A 7,403-nucleotide genomic window follows, 5' to 3' on the forward strand; every position below is an offset into this window, starting at 1 on the left:
GGGAAGCCTGTAATCTATTTCAAAAATGCCTTCCTCTGCCCTCTTCCCCATGGCAACGTGAAACATATTAAACTTGTATCTCAGTAGAAAGGACAATTTACTTATTGAGAGCCGACTCTATATCATCTTAGAAGTAAATTGATAATTTACTGCCTGGTACCTTCAACACCTTTCTGAGACCTGGAGAGGCTCAGAGGCTAAATCTTACCAAAAGAAAAGGCAGAGTGTTGCTTTTGGTGAGAAAACCGATGCATTTCTCTGGAGAAAAGCAGATTGGTTTTCTCTCCAGATTTTAAGACACTCTACCAAAAATAATGAAGGGGGCATATTTCAGGCCATCATAGGGAGGGTGGGGCCTTAACATGCTGGCAAAAACTGGCTGTATAGAGAGCAGGGCGCCATCTTAAATGGATGCCCCAATCGTAACTGGGTAAACCTCCCCCCCCCCAAATCCCACCGTGGAGGTCCCAGGGGCTCACTTCCCCACCCTTGATCTGAGTTGATACTTCTCTACCCCCAAACCCAGATCATCAGCCACTTTTCCTTCCGCCACCCCCACCCCCACCCCCACCCCCACCCCACCCCCCTCCGCCACCCCGCAAAGTCTGAACCAGAATCTGAGCCGGCACCCACCTCCATGCCCCCTGCACCTCCCCCCCCCCCCCCAATGCCATTGTTAGCATTCTCAGTCCCTTTGTCCACTCCCCAGCCACCATTACATTTAAATGAATCCCCAGCCACCCCCTCAAGAGATCCTGCTGGGGCCTGTCCCTTGGTGTGGGTGGGCACTGCAGTGCCAACTTGTGCCGGGGCATTGCCAGGTCTCTGTGTATCATGTCCCTCTCTGCCAGGGACTATACTTGCCTTTACATCTTCAGGGGAACCCCCACAACAGGTTCACGTCTTGGTGAATCTGTTGCAAACTGTGCAAACATGGCATCATGTCAGCACGGTGTCACTGTATGGTGGAAAGTCAATATCTGCCATGGAGGCGGGCTAATTATAATAACATCTATTAAAATGCACGTAAAGTGGGTTCATGCCCATTATTGGAGTGAAGCTAATGACATCAGCAGTGAGGGGTAGATCTGAAATCATGGGTTCGCCAACGAGAACTGCGATTTCCGGATTTTGAACCCCACTGGCATTCGCATGGATGGCAAACGCTGGCTCAAAATCACCCCAGAGTCAACTCATTGTAAACTCAACTAACCTCAAACTAGTTACTGATGCTTTTAAATAGTGTCTGTGAGACAATGCTTGCTGCTGCTGAATGAATGTTCAGATTTTCTGTGTTTAAGAGAGGGTATTAGCTGGAAAGTTGAGTTCCAAACTGGCTATGCTGGCATCAAATCAATGTTACATGCTGACAGACATTACCATCTCCCTACTCCATAGACTTAGGGCACATGCTCCCAATGCTTACTCAACGTGACAGCCACCATGCACTTCTTCAGTTTGAGTGTGTATCACAAACACCATTTTGGAACTGAAATAGAAACACAGAAACATAAAAGATAGGAGCAGGAGGAGGCCATTTGGCCCTTTGAGCCTCCTCCGCCATTCATTACGATCATGGCTGATTGTCCAACTCAGTAACCTAATCCTACTTCCTCCCCATAACCTTTGAACCCATTCGCCCCAAGTGCTATATCTAGACGCCTCATGAATACATTCGATGTTTTGGCAGCAACTATTTCCTGTAGTAATGAATTCCACAGGTTCACCACTCTTTGTGTGAAGAAATGTCTCCTCACCTCCATCCTAAATGGTCCACTCTGAATCCTCTGTCTATGACCTCTGGTTCTGGCACAAATGACACAGATAGTGCCCAAACAAAAAGCTGTTTACCAAAACATTGCAACCGATGGGGTAGCGCAGCAGAGGGAACTTGGAGTACAGATATGAAGTGAAACTTGCTTGATTGCAGTCAGATTATTGTGAACTGATCTGGTTTTCATATTATAACACATATACAGAGGCACTGGAGAAGGTGCAGAATTATTTACTATAACAGAGAGATTATTCTTATCAGGAGATATTGAACATGTTTTGTCTTTTCTTTAGAAAAAAGGAGCCTTTTTTTCATATTTATTCATGGGATATGGGCACTGGTTGGGCCAATATTTATTGCCCAAGTCTCAAGCAGTTGATCTGGTGGAGCTGTTAAACATCATGTAATGGTTTGCTCTGGTAAGTGTCGAGATATTGGCTGGGACTTTCTACTCCAGGCCTGAGTCCCACAGCAGGGGCAGAACTGAGGCTTTTTCTTTCCACGTAGCCCAGTAGGAAATCGCTCAATGCTGTGCTTATTAATTATGCAGCTAAGGGTTTCCAGACCCTGTTAGCTGTGAGGCAGGCAGAAAGCCAAGCACGTGCCATCATATTCAGGCACTATATTTAAAAGGGACCTGAACAGCTGCAGCTTTATCCCATTCTGAAGTGTGGTCCAGGAAATGACTCAAAGACTCTGAGCAGCACCTATCAACAAACCTCGTCATCAGGAAACTGATTTTCATATCCCCACCGCATTGCCTGTCCCCGCATTGATGGGGCAAGGATGATTCCGCCCACTGCTCCCACTTGTAGGGTCTACAGGAATTGCAGGGCGTAAATAAAGGTGGCATGGTAGCACAGTGGTTAGCACTTCTGCCTGACAGCTCCTGGCACCTGGGTTCAATACCCGGCTTGGATCACTGTCTGTGTGGAGTTTGCACATTCTCCCCGTGTCTACGTGGGTTTCCTCTAGGTGCTCCGGTTTCCTCCTACAGCCCAAAGATGTGGGGGTTAGGTGCATTGGCAATGCTAATTTGCCCCTTAGTATCCCAGGAAGCATAGGTTAGAGGGAGTAGCAGGGTAAATATGTGGGGATATCAGGTTAGGGCCTAGGTTGGATTGTTGTTGGTGCAGACTTGATGGGCTGAACAGCCTCCTTCAGCACTGCAGGATTTCTATGGTACATACAAGATAGCCATTAATAAATCCAATCGGGAATTCAGGCAAAACTTCATTATCAAGGGAGTGATTAGACTATGGAACTTACTGCCATAAGGAGATCCAATGAGTATAACTACATTTTAAGGGGAAGCTTGATAAACAAATGATGGAGTAAATAACAGAAAGGACAGTCCATGGGGCTAGATGAAGAAGGTTGTGAGAAGGGTCCTGTGAAGTATATAAAACCAGCAAGGCTCTGTTGGATTGAATGGCTATGGTTCTGTACTATGGAATTAAACCTTGCCGATAAACTTTCACCTGCAAACTTTGAAATTATGTCGTGTCTTGAACTTAATCATGGCTCATATTTTTTCGTCAAAATCACAGTGATTCAAACACCAAATTCTGGGGACACCACTGCAATCTATGCTGCAGTCTAAAATACAACTGCTCACTAGTACTCTCTGTCCCATTGCCACTTCATATCCATGCTCCTTCAGTCAATTCTGTTAACAGGTCCATTATGTGGCATTTTATTAAAGATCTTTTGAAAGCCCAAGTGCATGACATCAACAACGCTACTCTTAACAACCTTTTCTGCTAGTTCATTAAATATCCATTAGTTGGACATGACTTCCTTTCAACAAACCCATACTAGCTATAGTTTATGAACTTTATTTTCCAAGTTCAAAATAAATTTGGCCCAGATTAGTGTCTGTAGAAGTTTCTCCACCACCAAAGTTTAGACTTGTATTGTGATCTTTTAAGCCGTATTTTTCATTTCCATTTACTGAGACTGATGCTATACTTTCAATACATTTGAATATATTTTAATAGCAAATGAATGAGTTATCTTGCAAATCACGAAGCTTTCATGATTACATTTTTTAAACTGTAATGGTTTGAGGGCTTGATACTAATTTTCACATAAAGAGGGATTTGAGGAAGGAATATTTCACTGTCTTTGCACTTTACAGATAATGCAAGCTGCTTCTCTTTTATGTCAGCTTTAAAAATTCCTGCGCTTTTTAAAAATTCTTTTATGAGATGCGAGTGTCATTGGTGTGACATGCAGTAAACAAAGTCATTGATAATAAGATTTCCATTATGGCTGACTTCAAAATGATATTCCTAAACTTCAGGGGAATAAATCAGATCGTTAGAAGGAGAGAAATTCTTACCCCAGGAAAGGATATGCCAACAAGAATTTTCTGCAAGAAACATATCAACTGTCACTGAACATGCAAAGCCTGAGTAAGATTTAACAGGTTGAAGCTGATCATTGCTCATAAGGAGATGAGGCTAGAGGTAAGACAAGTTGTCCTTATCACTGAACAAATTATTCTGGAAAATGGCATTATGATCAAGGAATAAATAATAGATAAGCCTATTACATTGTTAAATATCTATCTTCCATGACACCATCACTAATACTGTGACAATGATAAAAGGTGTGATGATAGATGTTTCATTTTTTTTCGTCTTGTGGGGCATTGCTGTTTCCCAGGTGCATGGAAAAAAAATGTGATGGTGACCCTTTTTATGTCAAATCTCCAGCACCCACCCAACACCCTCCCCCCCCCCACCCCCGATCTGTTGCCCAGGATTTTCTGGTCTTCCCCATAATATGCAACAAGACCAGATCATTAATAAGGTGGCACAATACAATCCAAGCCTCATTTTCGTGATGATTCAAAAACTGACCTCTGAATGGAATGCAAAAACATTTGCCCCGTTGAACTACCCTCAGATTTCCCCACTGCCATCGATCTGATTGTCTCTGGGATTTCTGCTGGCTGCTCTGTGGTAGAGAACCCCAATCTCAACAGCTTTGTAAACTGAAGATTCCATCACCACCCTCACACTTAATTCCCATGTTTTAGGCACAAAGGCCTATCCCTGAAGTTCCTTGCAGCTGTGGGAATCACCTTGAGGGGATGAAAAAACATAGCAAATGCTTCTTAGAAGAACAGCATACATCTGACCTGTTGGGTAACTCGTAGGTGTGTGTAGAGGAATCCGTTCTCTGAATTGCATGCTGTCACTGGCTAATCCAATCCAAGATACAGCAGACAGTCAAAGCTCTGCAAGAACTGTAGAGACTGAGGCCATCTAACTATATGGTGAGCCCTCTCCGTCCAGTCAGCATAGGTTTAACTATTTAGTACCAACCTGTACGACATCCTCTGGAATTGGTTACATCGTGAAGCAAACTGTCTGGCTCTCAGTTCCATTGGTGTTATCATCACTAACCATGCGTCTGTCACACCACATGACCTATCTACTTGTTCACACTGATGGCTCGGCCCCTCACCCTTTGGAGTCTCTGAATTCATAATCTCCATCCGCATTTGGGTTGACCCGGTTTATCTCTCTAAAACCACAGCCCCAACCTCTTCCCAACGCTTCAGCACGAGACGTGTAAGTAGTTTACGGGATAACACATCCTATAGGCAGAAACAGCGGAGGAGTCCAAATGCAGATCAAGGCTGAATCAAACGCTCAGCATAAACAGGACCAGGACCTGTGTCAAGCTGAATATCTTACTGTCAGTGGCTGCTGAACAGATGTTGCACCTCACTGAGGTCAAATATTCTGAACGGAGGACAGAACATGAAAGCTCATTCATACCACATGCCCTGCACAATCACACAGAAAATACATCCATTGTTTCAAACCAGACAGTCAAACCACCAGTGATCCAACTGAGATAAATAAATATTGCCCTCACCAGGCAGTGAACAGGCGAATGAGGCTCCAGAAGTTCTCCCACAAAATCCAAGAGGCCATCAGCGAACCCAACGAGACAGGCAATGAACCGGAACAGCGGACACCTATGACATGCTGAAAACGGAGCAAGGGAAGGTCTGCTCCTTTCCCACTCTAATTTGACTGACTGCAATTGTACATAGCAGATAGAAAAAAGCAGCAGCCCAACTATACACGTAACTTTAATATTCAATCATTTAATTCTAGATCATCAGTATTTCTCAGGGCCCAACATAGAAACCTTTGGCAAATCTTCCCCCTTCCACCTCTCTGCTATCAAAAGCCTTCGATTCACTTCCTACTCCCCAGGCTTGAGAAACAAAGTAGCTTGCTCCCACATAATCCTGAATTGACTGCACCGCTCCTGCATTCCCTCTCCTGAGGGATAATTCGGTCTCCCCCCTGCTCTTTGCTCTGGCTATCAAAATCCCTTGTTCTCGCCAGAGTAATGAATCATTCCCATCTGGGGGGGGATTGAAGCCAGCTGGAGCACACAATATTCCCCAATGCAGATGACATCCCACTGCATGTTCGTGAAAGTGTGTTGGAGATACACAGGTTTCTGTGGCCTTTCCAGTGTTCATCTCCACCAAAACTAATTGAATGGGCTCCTCATTCACTGCTGGAATAGCCTTAAAAATAAGCACGCTCCCAGCACACGTTCCAGCTGCTATCCATCTGCAACCCAGCTCAGTTCTCCTGGGGCTCCGCAAGGCCTTTTTGAAGCAGAAGGCATATTGTCCTTTAAGAGAAAATTAGAAAAATATTTGAAGCAGCTGAAGCTATGATGTTTTGGGAGAATATGGGGCAATAGAATTAGATGTGGATTGTGCAAAGGGTCTGCACAGATACAATGAGTCCCTTCTGTTCTGTAAACCTCAATAATGCTACCACAAATTTCAGGAACTTTGAGACTATCCATTGATATTTTTTCCCTTGGTCAACCAGCGCATTTTTGTGGTAACTGGACTTAAACAGGGTCAGTGAAAATATAACTTGGACTCAAATGGAAAATCGCTGTTTGTACCCAGTTTTTCGTGGTTATCTGATCAGTATGGTTTCAATTAAAAATTCCACATATCCGTGGGTTTCATAAGCTGTGAGATTTGATGGAAATGGGCAATTAAAGGGAAATGTCACAATTGACAAAATCTAAAAGGCTTGAGAAATGTTCAGTTGGCATCTAAACTGAAGGAAGAATAGCCTGGCAGGAAGAAATTAAAGGAAAGAAAACCCAAGGTGCAGCCAATTTCCAACAACACTAGACATTGACCTGTGTCACTGCACAATGAGGGCAGTCTTCCAGTTGAATTCAATTCCTGCCTATTTGCTGCTCCTTACCAGCCAAAGTTATATTGGCAGAGTAGGCAGTTGGCAAAAGGAAAATACAAACTTGCAAGTATTCTTAGAAGAGATGGACCTTGGCTGAAGATTTTTGTCTTCAAAGAAAAACAGTGATTTGAGGCATTCTTGTGGGTAGCCACTGGAGATAGTTTACACACATATGAGTGAGAAGATAGGTGAGTTGTTGCAGCCCATTGCCCACATCTGCAACACAGGAAGTATCCCATGACCTTCACAACACCTCTGCAAGGAACACCTTGTCGTTATAATAGATCAGGAAACAGGGGAAGTTAGCTAGCTTGCAGGAATGGAGACTGTAATAAGAAATAGTTATGGTGAGTGTTTTGTTTGGC

Source organism: Carcharhinus amblyrhynchos, chromosome 13, assembly GCF_965287045.1.
Source record: "Carcharhinus amblyrhynchos chromosome 13, sCarAmb.v2.hapA, whole genome shotgun sequence".
NCBI classification, from domain to species: domain Eukaryota; kingdom Metazoa; phylum Chordata; class Chondrichthyes; order Carcharhiniformes; family Carcharhinidae; genus Carcharhinus; species Carcharhinus amblyrhynchos.